Genomic DNA, 21809 nt, shown 5'->3' with positions numbered 1-21809 from the left:
GCTGGAGCAAAGCCTTGTCACTGGCCTTGAGTAAGGCCTGATCACTGGTCTGGAGCAAGGCCTGGTCACTACTCTGGAATGAGGCCTGGTCATTAGGGCAGAGAGAGGCCTTGTCATTGGCTGGAACAAGGCCTGGTCAATGGTCTGGAGTGAGACCTGGTCATTGACCTTGTGCAAAGACTGGTCACTGGCCTGGAGCAAGTTCTGGCCACTAGTGTGAAATGTGGCCTGGTCACTGGTCTGGAGCAAGGCCTGCTCACTGGTCTGCAACAATGCCTGGTCATTGGCTAGAACAAGGACTGGCCACTGGAATGAGGCCTGGTCACTGGTCTGGAGTGAGGGCTGGTCATTGGTTTAAAGCAAGGCCTGGTCACTGGCCATTTGTGAGGTCACAGGTCTGGAATGAGACCTGGGCACTGGTCTGGAATGAAGCCTGGTCACTCATTTGGAATGAGGCCTGGTCACTGGTCTGGAGCAAGACCTGGTCACTAGTCTGGAGGGAGGCCAGGTCACTGGCCAGGAGTGATGCCTAGTCACCAGCCAGGAGTGAGGCCAGGTCACTGATTGGGAATGAAACCTGTTCACTGGTCTGGAGTGAGGCCTGGTCTCTGGTCTGGAGCAAGACCTGGTGACTGGTCTGGAGGGAGTCCTGGTCATTGGCTGGAGCAAAGCCTGGTCACTGGCTTTGAGTGAGGCCTGGTCACTGGTCAGGAGCAAGGCCTGGTCACTAGTCAGGAATGAAGCCTGGTCATTAGGCTGGAGAGGGTCCTTGTCATTGGCTGGAACAAGGCCTGGTCATTGGTCAGGAGCAAGGCCTAGTAATTTGTCTGGAGTGAGACCTGGTGAATGGTCTGGAGTGAGACCTGGTCATTGAGCTTGAGCAAGGATTGGTCACTGGTCTGGAGCAAGGCCTGGCCACTAGTGTGGAATGTGGCCTGGTCACTGGTCTGGAGCGAGGCCTGCTCACTGGTCTGCAATGATGCCTGGTCATTGGCTGGAGCAAGGACTGGCCACTGGAGTGAGGGCTGGTCATTAGGCTTGAGCGAGGGATGGTCATTGATCTGGTGTGAGGCCTAGACACTGGTCTGGGGCAAGGACTAGACACATCGCATGGTCTCTGGCCTCGAGTGAGGCCTGCTCTCTGGTCTGGAGTGAGGGCTGGTCACTGGTCTGGAGTGAGACCTGGTAACTGGCCATTTGTGAGGCCAGGTCACTGGTCTGGAATGAGACCTGGGCACTGGTCTGGAATGAAGCCTGGTCACTCGTCTGGAATGAGGCCTGGTCACTGGTCTGGAGCAAGAGCTGGTCACTGGTCTGGAGGGAGGCCTAGTCATTGGCTGGAGAAAAGCCTGGTCATTGGCTTTGAGTTAGGCCTGGTCACTGGTCTGGAGCAAGGCCTGGTCACTCATCAGAAGCAAGGCCTGGTCACTTGTCAGGAATGAGGCCTGGTCATTAGGCTGGAGAGGGTCTTTGTCATTGGATGGAACAAGGCCTGGTCACTGGACTGGAGCAAGGCCTAGTAATTTGTCTGGAGTGAGACCTGGTGAATGGTCTGGAGTGAGACCTGGTCATTGGGCTTGAGCAAGGACTGGTCACTGGTCTGGAGCAAGGCCTGGCCACTAGTGTGGAATGTGGCCTGGTCTCTGGTCTGGTGCAAGGCTTTGTCATTGGCCTGGAATGTGAGCTGGTCACTGGCCTGGAGTGAGGACTGGTCATTGGCTGGAGCAAGGTCTGGTCACTGGTCTGGAGCAAGGCCTGGCCATTGGCTGGAGCAAGGCCTGGTCACTGGTCTGGAGTGAGGCCTGGTCATTGGCTTTAGCAAGGCCTGGTCACTGGTCTGGAGCAAGGCCTGGTCACTGGTCTGGAGCGAGGCCTGGCCATTGGCTGGAGCCAGGCCTGGTCACTTTTCTGGAGTGAGGCCAGGTCAGTGGTCTGAAGCAAGGCCCTGACACTGCTCTGGAGGGAGGCCTGGTCATTCGGCTGGAGTGAGTCCTTGTCATTTGCCTGGAGTGAGGCCTGGTCACTGGTCTGGGCCAAGGCCTGGTCATTGGGCTAGAGCAAGGTCTGGTTACTGGTCTGGAACAAGGTCTGGTCAGTGATCTGTAGCAAGTGCTGCTCATTGGGCAGTGGCAAGGCCTGGTCATTAGGCTGGAGCTAGCCCTGGTCATTTTTCTAGAGCAAGGCTTGATCAAGGGCCTGGAGCAACATCTGGTTAATGGTCTGGAGTGAGGCCTGGTCATTGGGCTGGAGCAAAACCTGGTCACTGGTCTGGAGTAAGGCCTGATAGCTGGCTTGGAATGAGGCCTCGTCATTGGCTAGAGCTAGGCCTGGTCACTGGCCTGGTGTGAGGCCTGGTCACTCATCTGTAATGTGGCCTGGTCATTGGGCTGGAGCATGGCTTGGTCACCAGCCTGGAGTCAGGGCAGGTCACTGGTCTGGAGCAAGGCCTGGTCACTGGTTTGGAGCAAGGCCTGCTAACTGGTCTGAAGTGAGGCCTGGTCACTACTCTGGAGTGAGGCCTGGTCTCTGGCCTGGAGTGAGGGCTGGTCACTGGTCTGGGGCGAGGCTTGATCACTGGTCTGGATTGAGGCCTGGTCATTGGCTCAAGCAAAGTCTGGTCACTGGTCTGGAGCAAGTGCTGGTCATTGGTCTCAAGCAAGGCCTGATCACTGACCTGGAGTGAGGCCTTGCCACTGACTTGGAGTGAGGCCTGGTCACCAGGTCTGGAGCAAGACCTGGTCACTGCTTTTCAGTGTGACAGTGGGACAATGGATTGGAGTGAAGTTTGGTCAAGGGGCTGGAGTGAGACATGGACATTGAACTGGAGTGAGACCTGGTTTCTGGCCCTGGAATCTCGAGGTCCAAGCCCAGCAATGCCAGCCATTGGGGCTTCCCTCTAGGCTGGTGGACGAAGCATTTGCAGTGGAGGGGTATCTGTGCCCAACGTGCTTCGTGCCGCTCCTGCCTGTGTGATGTTTTTCTGTGGGCCACTAAATCACCAAGTCAACCTTGCCTATAAATGGCGCAGATCCATCTCCAGGTGGCAGCACATCCTCAGCACATTGCTTCACTTGACCACACCCCCCACCCCGGCCCCCACACCTTCAACTCCCCCGCCTTCCCCCCCGACATAAGTAGGCACAGGGCCCTGAGTGCAGCGGCAGTGGTCAAATAACCTGAAGCTGAAGTTTGGAGCCGCAAATAAAATCCCAAACCTAATAGCTGCCACTGACTCACCATCTGACTAAATTGAGCAAGAAGCTCAGTATAAAACAGCCACTGAGGGAGTGCGGGAGAATCACAGTAAAATCAGAGAATTTAACAATATGGGGCACTAGCTGTTCGGGCCTGTTTCAAAAGCTATTCATTTAGCTTTCACTCCCTCCCTATCCTATGAATATGCCTGATCAGTTATCAATCCAGTTACCTTTGAGAAGATACCATATTGAATCCATTTACATTACACAGCAAAACATTCCAGACTTTAGCAACTCACTAAAAGAATACTCATGTAAAAGAATTCTCCCTAAATTAGCTCCTTGCTTCATTTGCCAATTATCTGCAATCTGCCTCCTCTGGTTACTCACCAGAACACAACGTTCAGCTACCTAGTCATAATGTTACGATCCCAGCTGAGGTTACCCCCCGGATAAGCCTGACCCCAGAGTAGAACTCAGCTTGATAGGTCCAAACTTTTAATGTGTTTGTTTAGATATGTGGAGAGTAGCCATTGAACAGAGTCACAGGAGTCTGCTGATGAACTTTTAACAGAAGAATAAAACATTTATTAAACAAGAACAGATGGATTATATTACAATATTCCTTCACCCACAACTACCTTTAAGGATATATATGGATCTGTAAGGATAACACAAGTTACAAAAGCTCTCATACTCTAATTGACTTGAAAAGTACACAGTCCATGCACCAAAGGATGACCTATGGTCAAACACACCATAGTCTGAAACCAAGTGAAAGATGCCACCTCAAACAGATGCTTTGGATCTCTCCTCAACTCCCCCCAGAGGCTTATCACACCAGTAGCTAACCAGTCTCACTGCACTTCGGCTTTCACACAAAGGTTTCCAAACTCCACTCTCCAAGAGCTCGCCTTGGAATCTTCTCCCAAACTGATGTTTCCTCTCAGATGCCTTCTGCAAGGGTTCACCTCCAGGGTTTTGAACTCTCCTTCTGATGTTCCTCTCCGCTGGATTACCACAAGCTGTCTTCTACATGCTCTCTCTCACTGTCTCAGCCATCAACAGTACCACTGCTTCATATGCCCATAACCTTCGGTTATCTCTTTGGGCCTTCTGACTTCTCAAGCTTTTATCTCTTTAAGCTTGAAGCTTTAAGCCTTTTGCTGCCCCTCACACTTAACCTCACTTAACAGGAACTTTTCCCAGTTTCCTGTCCTTCCTTTGACTAGAAGGTCTGCTTGGGACTTTCTCTTGTTCCACTGCCCTGGATTCTTGAGGTTTTTCTTTAGCACGGTACTGGCTATCTGTCCCCTTTGCTCCAGTCTCTCCCAGCAGTTACTTTCAAAACCAACTGAACTCAAATAGCTTCCAAAATCCAACTGTTGTTCCTCTTCTTGTGTGTGTGTCTCTGTGGAAGGGACCTATCTCTCTGGACCCTGTTGCTAGACAGCAACACTTTTTTCCTGCTCTTGTTTGCTTAGCTTAGCTTACAGTTGCAAAACTCTCATTAGAAAAGCAAGCACCCATTAAAGTGAAATTAAAACTCAATTTGACCTTTCTTAACACACAGATACAGAAATACAAATCAAACTTAAACTTTAAAGTTAAAATTAATTCCTAACGCCCAAATACAAAAATAACTTACTTAAACTGTCTCTATTTCCCAACAATATGATCATAGGAAATAGAAGCAGGAGTAGGCCATTCAGCCCCTCGAGCCTGCTCCGTCATTCAATAAGATCATAGCTGATCTGATTGTGACCTTAACTCCACTTCCCTGCCTGCACCCTCTTAGCTCTTGACTCCCTAGTGGATCAAAAATTGGTTTAACTCAGTCTTGCTGTTAATGACCCAGCCTCCACTGCTCTGTGTGGAAAAGAATTCCAAAAGCTAATGACCCTCTGAGAGAAGAAACTCTCCGCATCTCCATCTTAAGTGGGAGACCCCCTTAATTTTAATCTGTGCTCCCTAGTCCCATGAGGGGAAAAATCCTTTCAGCATCCACCCTGTTAAACCCCTTCAGAATCATACATGTTTCAATAAGGTCACCTCTCATTCCTCTAAATTCCAATGGATACAGGCCCAACCTTCTCAACCTTTGCTCATAAAAGAAACCCCTTCATCCCAGGGATTAGCCTAACCTTCATTGCTTCCATTGCAGGTATATCCTTCCTTAAGTAAGGTGAATGAAGCTGTACACAGTACTGTAGGTGTGGTGTGACCAATGCCCAGTACATATGTAGTAAGACTCCTCCACTTTTATACTCCACCTGCCCTGTGCAACAAAGACCAAGGCCGGAATTTTCCGACCCCTCCCTCTAGCGGGATCTTCCAGTCCCGCCGAAGTGTATCCGCGTTTGATTGGCTCATTGCATTTTCTAGCCCCGCCCCTGCCATGACAGGGCTAGAAAATTCCGCCCCAACACTCCATTTGTCTTCCTTGCTGTACCTGCATCTTGTGATTCACATACCAGGTCACCTGTATCCCTGTGTACCACAGCATGTTGCAGTCTCTCTCCATTGAAATAATATCCTGCTTTTCTATCCTTCCTGCCAAAGCGAACAAGCTCACAATTTCCACACTATTACTGCATCTACCAAGTCATTTAATCTATCTATATCCCTCTACTCACTCACATAGCCTGCTCGCAACTTGCTTTCCTACTTATCATTGTATCATCAGCAAACTTGGCTAAAATACAGTTGGACCCTTCATCCAAGTTAATAATATAGATCATAAATAGTTGAGGCCCCAGCAAGGATCCTTGTGGCACTCCAGTAGACACAGTTTTATAACCTGAAACTGACCCATTTATCCTGGCTCTCTATTTCCTGTTAGCTACCCAGTCCTCTATCCATGCCAATATATTACCCCCAGTACCATGAGCTCTTATCTTGTGCAGTCGTCTTTCCTGTGGCACCTTATCAAAGGCCTTTTGGAAATTCCAATACACTACATCTACTAGTTCTCCTTTATCTACCCTGCTTTTTACAACCTCAAATAACTCCAGTTGTCAAACACAAATTCCCTTTCACGTAACCATGTTGACTCTGCCTGATTGTATTATGATTTTCTAAATGTCCTGCCTCTACCTCCTTAATAATAGATTCTAGCATTTTGCCAGTGGCAGATGTTCAGCTAGCTAGTCTGCCATTTCCTACTTTCTGTCTCCCTCTTTTCTTAAATAGAGGTGTTACATCTGTGGTCTTCCAATCCACTGGGACCTTTCCAGAATCTAGGGAATTTTGAAAGATTGCAACCTGTGCATCAACTATCTCTATAGCCACGTCTTTTAGCTTAGTGATGGGGAGGTGATGGCGCAGTGGTATTGTTGCTGGACTAATAATCCAGGGACCCAGGGTAATGCTTTGGGGGCCTGGGTTCAAAGCCCACCATGGCAGATGGTGGAATGTGAATTCAATAAAAGTCTGGAATTAAAAGTCTGATAGTGACCATGAAACTATTGGCGATTGTTGTAAAAACCCACCTGGTTCACTAATGTCCTTTAGGGATGGAAATCTGCTGTCCTTACCTGATCTGGCCTACATGGCACTCTAGGTCCACAGCAATGTGGTTGACTCTTAAAGTGCACCCTGAGCAAAGGCAATTAGGGATGGGCAATAAATGCTGGCCTAGCCAGCGATGCCCACATCCCATGAGGCAAATTTTTATTAAAGCCCATTAGCCCCGGGGAGCTTGTCAGACATTAGTCCCATTACTTTTCCTAGTACATTCCCTCGGGTAAACATGATTGTTTTAAGTTCTCTCTCCCTTTGGCCCCTGCTTTTTGACTGATCTTGGATATCAATCAATTTTGTGTCTTCTACTGTGAAGACAGATACAAAATACTTACTCAATGTCTCTGCTATTTCCTTTTTCCCAATATTAATTCGCGGCCTCATCGTCAAAAGTACTAATGCTCACTTTAGCTACAATTTCCCTTTTTCTAAACCTGTAAAAGCTTTTACGGTCTGTTTTTATATTTCTTAATAATTTTCTCTCACACTCGAATTTCTTCCTCCTGTATTTTTTCAGTCATCTTTCGCTGGTTTCTAAAGTTTGTCCAATCTTCTGCCCTTTGCTCAATGGTATCATTGCAATGGCCTTTGCTGCATTGTATGCATGTGAAAACTCCACCGTACCACCCTCCCTCAAACAGACTGGCCGAAAGGGTGGTTCAAAAGTTCAAGACAGCCATGAAAAGGCTAACTGGTGATTCCTTGGCAACCAAGCTAGTATGCTTTCATTCTCATTACAGGACCACCCCTCACACAACAGGTATCACACCTGCAGAGTTATTATTGAAACGCCGTCTCAGGACAAGACTGAGCTTAATAATGCCGAATTTAGATGGGAAGGTGGAAAGGAGTCAGGGAAGCCAGAAAACTAGACACGGCTGGCATAGTCGCAAGAGGAAATTTACCATTGGAGAGCCTGGTATACGTGAAAAATTTCAGGCAAGGACCAAAGTGGTTACCGGGTGAAATAAGTGCGGTGACTGGACCTCTATTTTACCTCATGGAGGTGGAAGGCCAGAAACTGTAAACATGTAGACCATTTAAGAAAGCAAGAGTCAAATCACAAAGATTTGGTTCCACCAGTGACCATGACTGGGTCTGCGTTTCCTGTTGAGGCTACTCAACCCAGGGCTGACATGTTTGATGTCCCTGTGAGAATACAGAACTGCAAGTGCGCTCCGAAGCACCTGATGTTCAGGCAACTCTAGAAAAGGAGGCTCCTGACAAAGAATCTGAAGTTGTGAAGCTGCCACGTTCCACAGATACCAGGAAACCAACTATAAGACTGAACTTGTAAGTTCTTCACCCAGTGTAAATACTATGTTGTCTTGAGAAAATATGTATTATAAATACAATATGTATAACTGAGTTAAAGGGGGAGGAATGTACTAATTATGGTTTTATTTAGTGTGTTTTAAGAATTTTTAACCTTTTAAGAATAATACTTGTTATGCAAGATCACATAATCTGTAGTAACCAATAGGAAAGTTGCATGGGCTACCTCAAGAGTCACTGTAAAATTAGAGTTAGAGTTAAAAGTACACGTATAGATGCTGCTGAATGCATTGTAAATAAACTTAACATCTCCACCCAAGAAGTGCCTGCCTATAGATGGCCCTGACTGCTTCAAGAGAGCTTTGCATGTCATGATAGTCAGCATATTGTTGGATCCCACAGGCTTTCTCTTCCCATCACGCAGCCTTTGTCTCCCAGCTTTGTCTTTGAGCCTTGAGCTCTTGGAATGTTGCCTTCTTGACCTATGACCTTGGGTTGTTCCGCCAGGCAATGGAGGCTGCTTGTTTTTGTTCCTGGAGGTCAATTATTTCAGCATCTCTTTCATCGAATCAGCTCTGGTGAAGGCAATGCTCGAACCCAATGGCCTGGACACAGGCGCCTAGTAAAGCTGACTTTAGTTGATCCCACTGTTCTGGAGGGAGTTGAACGTGTGAAGATTTTCCAGATTAGTCACAAGCTGCACTTGGAATTCCTCTCTTCATTCAGGCTGCTTTAGGTCTGAGGCATTGATTTTCTTCCGCTTGAACTATTGGGCCTTGCGATGTCTTGGTGCTAGGTGGGTGTTCATCACCAATTGAACAAGCCAATGATCTGTCCATTGGCTGTCAAGCCAATGATGGGGCAGGAGCCCATCAGTACCTCACATGAATCGATATCGATTGATCCAGGCATCACTTAGGTCTGTAATTCTAACAATGACATAATCTAGGAGATGCCAATGCTTTGATTTAGGATGTCTGCAAATTGATTTTTATTTGTCCTTCAGGCAGAAGAAGGTGTTTGTTATAATGAGGCCATGCTGAGCACACTTTGGCAGGAGAACATCACTTGCATTAGCTTTTACCCTGTGGGCTGAATAATCTGGGGTGGGAGGGTTGGGGGGTGGGAGTAGGGGTGAGTGGGGGGGGTGGTGTGGGCGGACAACACATTTTCCCCCCAGAAATCATGCCAGTGTGAAGCAGACATGCTCCACGCCACCCGCATTGGAGCAGAAGTCCTGCCTTCTGGAGCTTCCAATCCTGTTGAACAATTCTGTGTGCGCTAATAGCTACACTAACAATTTAAGATAATCAGCCGACCTCGTAATGTGGCTCATTTATACTTGCTAGAAGTGACATGCATTGACATGAAGGGACCTGTTCTCTGCAAACAAAAGGAATATGTTCAAGCCTTGCGCCTTTTTTTAAATTACCCGAGAGCTAGGGGGGGACTATAGTCCCCCATTGCTTTCTCCATAGCAACCCCTTAGCAAATCAGAGTCAAATTGCCAACCAATCAGCACTCTAAATATAGTTCTTTTAACCCAAGCATTACAAAAGAACAAATTGAGTCACTCAAAAGGCTGTAACACTTGTTGTTGGCTTATTGGTTCACACGATTCCGGATTTAGGTACAGATTTGAAATGTTTACAGCAAAATTAAAATGGTTACAGAAAATGATTAGAGTTTCAACAGGCTGGAAGAAAAGAAAATAATATCTAGAAAACAATGATTGTTTCGTTATTTTACACCCAGCAAATCAGCTCATCAGTGATAGCATCAGAAGGCTCAAATATGTTACTTTGCTTCCAGCAAGTAAACACACCAGCAATATCCACCTCAAATATGCTGCAGAAGTGGCTGGTCCTGTGGCTCTCACCTCCTCCCCTGGTGATCTGTCAGGTTCTCTCTCTCTCTCTCTCTCTTTGAGACGTTCTTCTGTCAATTTACAGTATAGATCTTCAATGTATTCAATCTTTCATACATTTTTTCAGCGAATGGCCTTAGTTTACTATTTTGAATAGCTATACCACCCTATGAAGCCTTTTTAAACCACAATATCCAATTATATTCTGCGACCATGATTAGAATCCTCCCAGAAAGTGGCCCATCTTTCTTTTGTTTTCTCCAGTAATTTTCCATTATGCGAAGCCCTTCATTGTAAATTTCCCAGGAAAAGATGTTTATATTTTGAGGGAACACAGCGCTTCATTTTATCTCGATTCAAGGCCTTGTCTTAATAACTATAACATGAATGTCCCTTGCAGGGCTGTGTTAACTCTGTTGTTCCTCCTGATAATATTTATTTTGATCTCTCAGCTTGGTAAGTTCAGTACATTTAATTTTGAGAGACTGACAAACAAGCATTTTCTTCATCAGCACTCTCTGAATTTCCAGGGAAATGCTGATTGAACGAGAAGCTGAAAAACATTTTTAAAAAATATTTGTTCATGGGCTGTGGGCATCACTGGCTGGGTCAGCATTTATTGCCCATCCCCGGTTGTCCTTGTTCGGAGGGCATTTAAGAGTCAACCACATTGCTATGAGTCTGGAGTCACATGTAGGCCAGACCAGGAAAAGACAACAGATTTCCTTCCCTAAAGAAATGGGTTTCTGAAACTCATCTGGCATTTTTTTAATTACAGATTTATTTTTGAACTGAACTCAAGTTTCACCATCTACCATAAAGGGATTTGAACCCAGGTCCCCAACATACTACCTGACATCTCTGGAATACTAGCCTAGTGATAAGGCTACTACACCACCTCTCCTGTCAACAGGCAATGTCAAAAAGTCTTGTCTGTGCTAAGCCATTGTGGTCCCAGCATGTATGGCATCAAGTAGTGGGCAAAGCATGGTGACATACTTCTGAGGGCAGCCAGGTTTGAGCGGGTCTCTCCATAAACCCTCGCAACCGGGCGGGGTCAAAGGCTTTCGCACGGCCAGAAAAAGTGACGTCCAGAGGCTGGTACTGCACTTGCCTCGCAATGGAGATTTATCTGTAATGTTTCTCAGTGGGCGAAATGCACATTCCAGCTCTAGGAGGAGCTGTTCAGCCACTGGGGAGAGGAGGTTGGGAATGATCTTTGCAATGATCTTCACTGTGGGGGACAGCGGCGAGTCTCCCCTAGAATTACCGCGATTGGACCCCTTTCTGGGAAACGGTCATGATTACAAACTCTCTGAGGTCCCTTGGCATGTGTTCCTCTTCTTAAATAAGGGATGTGATGTTGTGCAATGAGGCGTGTACCTCTGGTGTGCTTTAGGGTTGTTGGCAGGGATATTTGTGGACAAACCAAACAAGGTGGGGCCTGATCACTGCACTGCTATTCCAGTTCAGGAACCTAGGCTTCATGACAACAGTATCAGTGCTCTGAGCTTCTTTTCAGGAGTGCGTCTAGTTGAGATCTTTTAACAAGAGAGGGCTGTTGCACACCAGTTACCACACGGTTTTGATGGAGAGCTCCATCTCGATCCAATGGAGGGCTGAGACGGTTTGAGGGCCAGGTTCTGCTGCATAACATTGACACAATTGGCACATACACATTTGTCAGGTGTGCAGGGGAACATGGGACACAAACGCACATTACCTTCCCCACCCCCACTCTCTTTTGCCCCTTCACCTCCCCGAATCCTTCCGCACCCAACACCTCACCCACACCCAGACTTAACCCTCCCGTACTCACCTCCCTCACCCAGATTTTCCCTCCCTCTCACTAATCCCTCCCAACTCAGCCTCCATCCTTGGAGCCCCCCCCCCCCCACACCGACCCCATCTTTAGCTAACGATTCTCCCAGAAAACTTTGACCATAGCCCACTCTCCCTCCAACCCTCCCTCTATTTTTCCCTCCTGCACTCTCCAACTTTCTCCTGCTCCCTCCCTCCCATGGAGTGCTCCCTCCCACCCACTGCAAAGCCATAAATACGCCAACCAGGGCAGGTACCCCAAGGCCACCTACTGGCCACTAGTTATAGCGAATAAATTATTGAATCTGTTCACTCCAGTGATTCACTCTGCACTGTTTTAAACCTTTCACAAAGGCTTCTTCTATGTCTCAGCAGGTGGCACATTGTCAAAGCACCACAAACCATCACAACACCGCTTATTGCCCGTGCAGGCCTTTCCCCATTGATAAACGCAATTGCAAGTGCGATGGACACCACCTCAAATCGGCAAGTTACATCCATAACTCACATACCTCAACCCAACATGTGCCATTTCTTAATCCAACCCAGTGCTGCGATTATTTTGATTGATTCTTTCATGGGAAAATGGGCATCGCTGGCAAGGCCAGCATTTGTTGCCCATCCCAGATTTCCCATCAACTAAATGCCTCGCTAGGGTCACTTCAGAGGGTAATTAAGAGTCGACCACATGGCTGTGGGTCTGGAGTCACATGTAGGCCAGACCGGGTAAGGATGGCAGATTTCCTCCCCTATTGGTGAACCAGATGGGTTTTTACAACAATCGGTGATAGTTTCATGGTCGCCATGGTGACGAATTTTCGGGTCATCGGGCTAGGGTGGCAGGCAGGCCCCGGGAGCAGCCTGGAAACGGCCCGCGATTGGCCCCCGACCGCAATTGCACGTTGGCTGGCCAATTAACCGCCAGCCAGGGGCAAAGGCCCCCTGAGAATCTCATTGCTACCATGGTGGTGGGGGGGTGGGGGGCGCGAGAGGAGGGCGAGTCTGCGTGTGTGCGGGGGAGGGGGCACTGAATACTCCCTGAGGGCGGGGAGCTGAAGAATTTTGAAATCAAAAATAAGGATTTTGAAAATCAGAAAAAAACGTTCCCACACAGGGCTCAGTCACATGAACATAAACTTAATAAAACTTAAGTCAAAACATTTTTGTTTTCTTTTTAATTCACGTGAATTTTTAATTCACTTCCCTCTCCTTCCCCCCACTTCCCTCTCCTTCCCCCCACTTCCCCCTCCTTCCCCCCTCCCCCTCCCCCTTCCCCCTCCTTCCACCCCTTTCCCCCCACCTTCTCCGCTCCTTCCCTCTTCCCCCCTCCTTCCCCCTTCCCCCCTTACACCCTTTCCCCCTTTCCACCCCCTTCCCCCTTCCCCCTCCCTTCCCCCCTTCCCCCCCTTCCCTGCTCCTTCCCTCTTCCCCCCCTCCTTCCTCCTTCCCCCCCTTACCCCCTTTCCACCCCCTTCCCCCTTGCCCCCCCTCCCTTACCCCCCTTCCCTCACCTTCCTCCCATTTCCCTCCTTCCCCCCTGCCTTCTCCCCACTTCCCCCCCCCCCCCACTCCCCCTGCTTCTCCCCACTTCCCCCCAACCTGCCATGGATGGGGCTTCCTAAATATCCAAAGGTCACCTGGCTGATTTGCCTGCCCGCTAACCATAAGGTTACCCGGGCAGTGCAAAACAGCAATTCATTGAAACTTTAATGACTTGAATAGGCCTCTTAATTGTCGGCTGCCGACCCTCGTGCGTTACCCATCGGCCGCAATATCCCGTGGGTGCACAATGACATCAGCGCGCACGCCCAACATCCTCGTGCGCTATTTTATGCCCGATTGGGTTGGGCACGCGCCCGCCCGCGGGACATAAAATCCTGCCCCATGACTGAGACTAGCTTTATATCTCAAAATATCCCAAATTTATTACTAGTATTCAAATCCCACCAGCTGCTGTGGTGGGATTTGAACCCCTGTCCCCAGAGCATTAGCCTGGGCCTCTGGATTACTAGTCCAGTGACTTTTTAAAAAAGTTACCCTTTTATAGGATCCCTGGCTGGGCCAGAACTTATTTCCCATCCCTTATAGCCCCTTGAGAAGGAGGTGGTGAGCTGCCCTCTTGAGCCGCTGCAGTCCATTTGGTGTAGGTACACCCACAGCGCTGTTAGGGAGTGAGTTCCAGGGTTTTGACCCAACAATTTTGAAGGAACAGTGATATATTTCCAAGTCAAGGTGATGTGTGACTTGGAGGGGAAATTGCAGGTGGTGGTGTTCCCATCTATCTGCTGCCCTTGTCCTTCTCGATGGTAGAGTTTGTGGGTTTGGAAGGTGCTGTTGAAGGAGCCTTGTTGAGTGCTGCAGTGCATCTTGTAGATGGTGCACACACTGCTGCCACTGTGCATCTGCAGTCGAGGAAGTGGAGGTTGAAGGTGCAAGATGTGGCACTAATCAAATAGGCTGCTTTGTTCTAGATGGTGTCGAGCTTCTTGAGTGTTGTGGGAGCTGCACTCATCCAGGCAAGTGGAGAGTATTCCATCACACTCCTGACTTGTGCCTTGTAGATGGTGGACAGGCTTTGGGGAGTGAAGAGGTGAGATAATCGCTGCAGGATTCCCAGCCTCTGACCTGCCCTTGTAGCCACATTATTTATATGGCTAGTCCAGGATGTTGATTGTCGGGGATTCAGTGATGGTAATGCCATTGAACGTCAAGGGGCAATGGTTAGATTCTCTCTTGTTGGAGATGTTCATTGCCTGGCACTTGTGTGGCGCAAATGTTATTTACATTACCACTATGCTACCACCTCCCACCACAACATGTGATATATCTCACTCCCAAATGTGATATACTGCACCCCAACATGTAATATATCTCACCCCCATGTGATATACAGCTCCCCAACACATGATGTACTTCATCCCCACGTAATATACTGCACCTCAACATGTGATATATCACACCCCAAAATGGGATGTACCGCACACCAACATATGATATATCACACCATAATATGTGATATATCACACCCCAAGATGTGATTTATCACATCTCAACATGAGATAGATCTTATCCCAACATGTTCTATGGTTCTATGAATTGTATGGTTCTATGTCATATGCCCCAACCCACCAACATCCCAATATGTGATCTTCCTGAACTCAACCCTACCCCCAACACGGAAATACAACACAACACTTGACGTAATTCATGGGGCATGTGATATATCGCACTCCAAAAAGTGGAATACAGACCTCAGCTAAACACAAGATATAACTCACCACCAATATTCGAGGGCAGCACCACTGTGATATACCTCACCCCAACACATGGTATACCTCACCCCAACAAGTGATATACCTCAACCCAACATGTGATATACCTCACCCCAACATATGATATACCTCACCCCAACAAGTGTTATACCTCACCCCAACAAGTGATATACCTCAACCCAACATGTGATATACCTCACCCCAACACATGGTATACCTCACCCCAACAAGTGATATACCTCAACCCAACATGTGATATACCTCACCCCAACAAGTGATATACCTCACCCCAACACATGGTATACCTCACCCCAACAAGTGATATACCTCAACCCAACATGTGATATACCTCACCCCAACATATGGTATACCTCAACCCAACAAGTGTTATACCTCACCCCAACAGATGGTATACCTCATCCCAACAAGTGATATACCTCAACCCAACACATGATATACTGCACCCCAACACGTGATATAACGCACCCCAAAACATGATATACCTCACCCGAACACATGATAAACCTCACTGCCAACTCATAACATAATGTACCCCGATACATGATAAGCTTCACCCCAACACATGATGTACCACGTCCCAACATGTGAGACGCCTGACTACCAGTGGGTCATGTATCACATGGCCACATGTGATATTCCTCAACACAACATTTAATATGCCCCAGTCCAAAACGGAGGAGGGGAGATAGATAAAGTGCAGAAGGAGGAGGAAGATGAGGGGAGGAGAAGGAGGGGTGCAGAGGCTGAGAAGAAGAAGAAAAAGCAGCAGGAGGAGAAGGGAAGGAGAAGGCAGAGGGGGAAGAGGAGGGGAGGAGGTTAAAGAAGAAGTGGAAGAGGAGGAGAAGGGAAGGAAGCACCAGAGGAGGAGCAGGGGCAGGGTCAGGAGAAGGTTCAGGAGGACGATTGGTGGAGATGGAGCGGAGGAGGAGGAGAGAAGGAGGGGAGGGGAGAGGAGAGAAGAAGAGGAGGAGAGGAGGCAGAGAGGAGGTGGAGGAGAGGAGGAGAGGAGAGGCAGTGGAGAGGAAGAAGAGGGAGGGAGATGAATGCATAGGAGGAAGAGGGAGAGGGGGAGGAAAAGGGGTATAGCAGTAGGAGAAAGAAGAAGATAAGGAGCAGTTAGATGTGCAGTTGGAGGAGGAGAGGAAGAGCAGGATGAAGGGGAGGAGTAGAGAAAGATGAAGAGAAAGAGAAAGTGAAAAAAGAAGAGGACATAAAAGAAGAAAGGAGAAGGTGAAAGAGAGGCAGGAGAAACGGGAGATGGAGGATATGGAGGAGGAAGAGGAAGAGAACATGGAGAAATCAAATGAGAAAATGAAGAAGGAGGAGAAAGAACAGGAAAAGGGAGAGGACAGGAGATAATAAAGTGGGGAACATGGAGGAGCGAGGGGAGGAAGACGGGGAGGAGAAGAGGAAGTAGAGGAGGGGAGGAGGAGGGTGAGAGGAGGAGGAGGTGAAGGAGGGGGGAGGAGGAGGAGGAAAGGAAGATGAGTAGGAAGGAGGAGGGGGGAGGAAGAGTGCTGAAGGGGAGGGGAGAAAAAGGGGGGAGGAGAGGAGGAGTGGAGAGGAGGTCAAGGAGGGGGAGGGCAAGGAAGAGGGGAGTTGGGCAGGGGGTGAAGGAAAACGAAGAGGAGGGGGTGGAGGAGATAGAGGGAGTGGAGGGGTGGAGCACAATGGGTGGAGCAGGGGAAGAGGAGGGGGAGGAGGGGAGGAGGAGGAGGACAGCAGGAGTGGTGGAAGCGGAGGGGTGAGATTGGGAGAGGTGGAGAGGGAGGAAAGAGGGGAAAAGGAAGAGGAATTGAGGGAAGGAGTGGTAGAGGAGGAGAGGACGAGACAGGTGGGAGGAGGGCTGGAGAAGGAGAGCAAGAGGGGAGGATGGGAGAGGTGGAGGGGCAGGAGAGAAGGAGAAGTGGAGGATGAGGGCAGGAGCGGTGGAGGATGAGAGGTTGAGGAGGAGAGGAGGAGAGAGGAGGAGAAAGAGGAGGAAAGGGGGAGGAGGAGGAAAGCAGGAGGAGAGGAGGGGGAGGAGAGGGTGGGAGAGGTGGAGGGGGAGGGGAGAAGGAGACGTGGAGGATGAGGGAAGGAGTGGTGGAGGATGAAGGTTGAGGAGGAGAGGAGGAGAGAGGAGGAGAAAGAGGAGGAAAGCAGGAGGAGAGGAGGGGGAGGAGAGGGTGGAAGAGGTGGAAGGGGAGGGGAGAAGGAGGAGGTGGGGAGGGGGACAGGAGGTGGGGGAGGAGGGGAGGAGGAGGGGTGGTTGGGAGAGGTAAGTTGGGAGAGGTGGAGGGGGAGGGGAGTAGGCAAAGAAGAGGAGGAGGGAAGGAGCAGTGGAGGATAAGCGGAGGAGGAGGAAGAGAAGGAGAGGTGGAGGAGGGGAGGAGAAGGAGGGAAGGAGTGGAGGAAGAGGAGGGGAGGTTGGGAGAGGTGGAGGGAAGGGAAGAAGAAGGAGGAGTGGAGGAGGACAGGAGGCAGAGGAGGAGGGGAGAGGAGACGAGGAGGAGGAGGGAAGTAGCGGTGGAGGAAGATGGGAGGTGGAGGAGGAAGAGCAGGAAAGGAGGAGGAGGGGAGGAGGGGAAAGAGGAAGAGGAGGAGGAGGGAGAATTTCAGAAAGGAATAGTAATTAAATAGCAGCAGGGTTATACTGCTGCCTTCCAATCCTTGGGAACTGTTCTAGAATCCAAAGATTTCGGGAAGATCGAGCCAAGGCATCCATGATCTCTGCAGCTACCCAAATTAAACCCATTGGGAAAATGTTGGAATCTATTATTAAGGAAGTAATCGAGCATTTAGAAAAATGTAATTCGAACAAGCAAAGTCAACATGGCATTATGAAAAGGAAATCAAGTTCGAAACCTTTAATGATGTAACAAACAGGATGGATAAAGGTGAACCAGTAGATGCTGTGTCTTTGGATTTCCAAAAGGCATTCGATTCGCTGCTAGATAAAAGGTTATTGCACAAGATTAGAGCTCATGGGGTTGGGGGTAATATATTAGCACGGATAGAGGATTGACTAGCTAACAGAAGTGTGTATTGTAGCCAAATATGCTGACAATACAAAGATAGGTTGGAATGTAAGTTGTGAGGAGGATACAAAAAGTCTGCAAAGGAATGCAGCTTAAATGAGTGCAAAGAATTGGCGGATGAAGCATAATGTTAGAAAATACGGGGCTGTCTACTTTGGCAAGAAGAATAGAAAAGCAGAATATTATTAAATGGAGAGAGGCTGCAGAGTGCTGTAGTACAGAGGGAATTGGGTGTTTCCTGTGCCTGAAACACATAAAGGTGAGCACGCAGGAACACAGGTAATTAGGAAGGCAAATGGAATGTTGGCCTTTATTGCAGGAGGGGTGGAGTATAAAAATCTTGCTACAACAGCCTGGGACATTCGTGAGACTGCACCTAGAGTACTGTGTACTGTTTTGGTCTGCTTACCTAAGGGGGGATATACTTGCATCGAGGCAGTTCAGAGAGGGTTCTCAAGGCTAATTCCTGGGATGAACGGGATATCTTTTGAGGTAAGGTGGAGGATGAGTAGGAGGAAAGGGGTGGAGCAGCAGGAGAACCAGTCAACAATGCCCCCCTGCCCTCCCCTACCCCACCCCCACCGCAGACATGCCTCTGCCTTCCACCACTTCCCATCTCGCTGGTCTGGCCCTGATGGATGAGCAGGATCCTTGGGGAAGAATCGGAGCAGCCACAGGGCACGGCAGCAGCACAGTTAAAGGTAGGCGAATTCGGAGGGAGGGTGTAATTCCGGCGAGTGGAGTTTCAAATGAGTATTCACGGTATGGAAATGCATGCAAACATGCTTCCCGATATGGATCAGCGGGAAAGTCGACCCACCATTCGATGCCATGAAAACCAGGAGTGGAAAATACCAACTTATTTTCCCGTAGGTGGAAAACTGACATTTGCCATCATGCCAGATTTTTGCCCTCATCCGCCACGATCCCCGCCGCTGACAGGACCGGAAAATTCCGCTCAATTTCTTGTTCCTCTGCTGAATTTCCAAAAACCCTCCCAATCCTCAGGCTTCCACCTTCTTGTTTGTCCTTGGAAGTGAAGATGAGCACGTTCATCATCTGGTAGGGTTCTGACGGGTAATTCGTGACTGCCAAGGCCCATATTCGTCCAGGAGATTCTGCTGCAAGTAGGGCAAGATACGGCAGACGATTAAGTTTTGGATGAGTCGGTGGCTCGGGATTTCCTCTCCTTGTGTTTTCTCTCTGCCTCCAGTATCCTTTCGAGAGAGGACGCACTGTTTGCTATTTGGTTGTGCCAGGTTCAGCGTTCCTGGGCGAACTCCTCCCAGGACTCAAAGTCGTTATCAAAACTCCAAAGCGAAGCCTTCAGTGTCCTTGTAGAGATTCCTTTGACTGCCATGACAGCGCACCCCAGAATCAAGTGAGCGCCAGGCATTCTAGCTACATGAACAGCCCAACTCGCTTGTGAATGTCTCAATATGGTGTAGATGTTTCTGAAGGTAGCTCAAGTGAAAGCAGTTGAGTTTCATGACTTGATGCTGGTGCACAGTTCAGATCTCACACGTGCAGAGCAGAGTGGGAAGGACTATTGATCTATAGACTTTCAGCTTGGGAGGCAGACTTACTCCTCTTCATTCCCTGACTGATGTTCAAAATCTGCCAAAGGCTACACTTGCTTTGGCCCATTCTTGCATGTGTCTTACCGTCAATGTAAACAGCTTGAGAGCAACCTTACAACTCAGTTTGACCACATTATAAGCCTCTTCCTTTGCCCTAATAGTATCTTTAACTCTTCATTAACCAGAGTTGGACCACTTTTTCTGCAGGTTATGAGCCATAGAGGAATATATATTTGTTGCACATTCTGTATTAATTCTTCAAACAATAGCCATCACATCCGTCATCACATTTTTTAATGTAGCTTGCCAAACCACCTTAGCCAACTCGCCACTCATATCTATGTATTTTGCTTTGTCTAGGTGTCAGATCTCAGATTCAGTCTTAAATAAATCACTTACAAAGTCAATGTAAAATTCTATCATTTTATGGTCGCCCTTCCCTCCGAGCCCTTTTACTACAAGGTTATTAATTAACCCGTCCACATTGCACAATAGTCAGTTTCCTAGTTGGTTGCTCAACATACTGATCTAGAAAATTATCTTGTATATGCATCCCATGAGCATGTCCTTCACACAATTCCCACAATTTTTGTTTGTCCAGTTAAATGAAGTGTAGCACTGTGATTACTGTATTCCCCTTATTACATAAGCCTCGAATTTCCTGAGTTAGACACTGCTCCACATTACAACCACTGTTATGGAGCCTATAAACAACTCCCCCCCACAACATTTTTTCCCCCGTGATGTATCTAAGCCCCACCCGCTTAGTTGTATCAAACCACTACAAAGTCTCAAAAAAGGAATGAAACCAGATGGCCCACACAGCATCGACCTAGGCACCGGAAACAACAACGGCAAACTTAGTCCTGTCAACCCTGCAAAGTCTTCCTCCCTAATATGTTGAGGCTAGTGCCAAAATTGGGAGAGCTGTCTCACAGACTAGTCAAGCAACAGCCTTGCATCATCATCCTCACTGAACCATACCATACAGATAATGTCCCAGACACCACCATCACAATCCCTGGGTATGTCCTGTCCCACTGGCAGGACAGACCCAGCGGAGGTGGTGGCACAGTGGCATAGTCAGAAGGGAGTTGCCCTGGGAGTCCTCAACATCAACTCCTAACCCCATGAAGTCTCATGACATCAGATCATAGATGGACAAGGAAACCTCCTGCTGATTACCACGTATTGACCTCCCTCAGCTGATGAGTCAGTGGTCCTCCATGTTGATCACTGCTTGGAGGAAGCACTGAGGGTGGCAAGGGCACAGAATAGTCTCTGGGTGGGGGCCTTCAATGTCCATCATCAAGAGTGGCTACTGACCGAGCTGGCTGAGTCCTAAATGACATAACTGCTAGACTGGGTCTGCGGCAGGTGGTGAGGGAACCAACAAGAGGGAAAAACATACTTGACCTCATCCTCACAACTTGCTTGCCGCAGATGCATCTGTCCATGACAGTATCGGTAGGAGTGACCACTGCGCAACCATTGTGGAGACAAATCACCCATTCACATTGAGGATATCCTCCATCGTGTTGTGTGGCACTATCACTGTGCTAAATGGGTTAGATTTCAAACAGATCTAGCAACTCAGACTGGGCATCCATGAAGCACCGTGGGCCATCAGCAGCAGCAGAATTGTACTCGAACACAATCTGTAACCTCATGGCCCGGCATATCCCCCACTCTACCATTACCATCAAGCTAGGGGATCAACCCTGGTTCAATGAAGAGTGCAGGAGGGCATGCCAGGAGCAGCAGCAGGCATACCTAAAAATGAGGTGTCTACCAGGTGAAGCTACAACACAGGACTACTTGCATGCCAAACAGCATAAACAGCAAGTGTTAAACAGAGCTAAGTGACCTCACAACCAACAGATCAGATTTAAGCTCTGCAGTCCTGCCACATCCAGTCATGAATGGTGGTGGACAATTAAACAACTCACTGGAGGAGGCTCCACAAATATCCCCATCCTCAATGATGGAGAAACCCAGCACATCAGTGCAAAATATACGGTTGAAGTATTTGCTAGAATCGTCAGCCAGAAGGGCTGAGTGGATGATCCATCTCAGCTTCCTCCAGGGGTCCCCAGCATCACAGGTGCCAGTTTTCAGCCAATTCGATTCACTCCATATGATATCAGGAAAGGGCTGAAGGCACTGGATACTGCAAAGGCTATGGGTCCTGACAATATTCCGGCAATAGTACTGAAGACTTGTGATCCAGAACT

The sequence above is a fragment of the Carcharodon carcharias genome, chromosome 33 (assembly GCF_017639515.1).
Source record: "Carcharodon carcharias isolate sCarCar2 chromosome 33, sCarCar2.pri, whole genome shotgun sequence".
NCBI lineage: Eukaryota > Metazoa > Chordata > Chondrichthyes > Lamniformes > Lamnidae > Carcharodon > Carcharodon carcharias.
The sequence above is the reverse complement of the archived record's forward strand: the minus strand, read 5'-3'. Positions refer to the sequence as shown.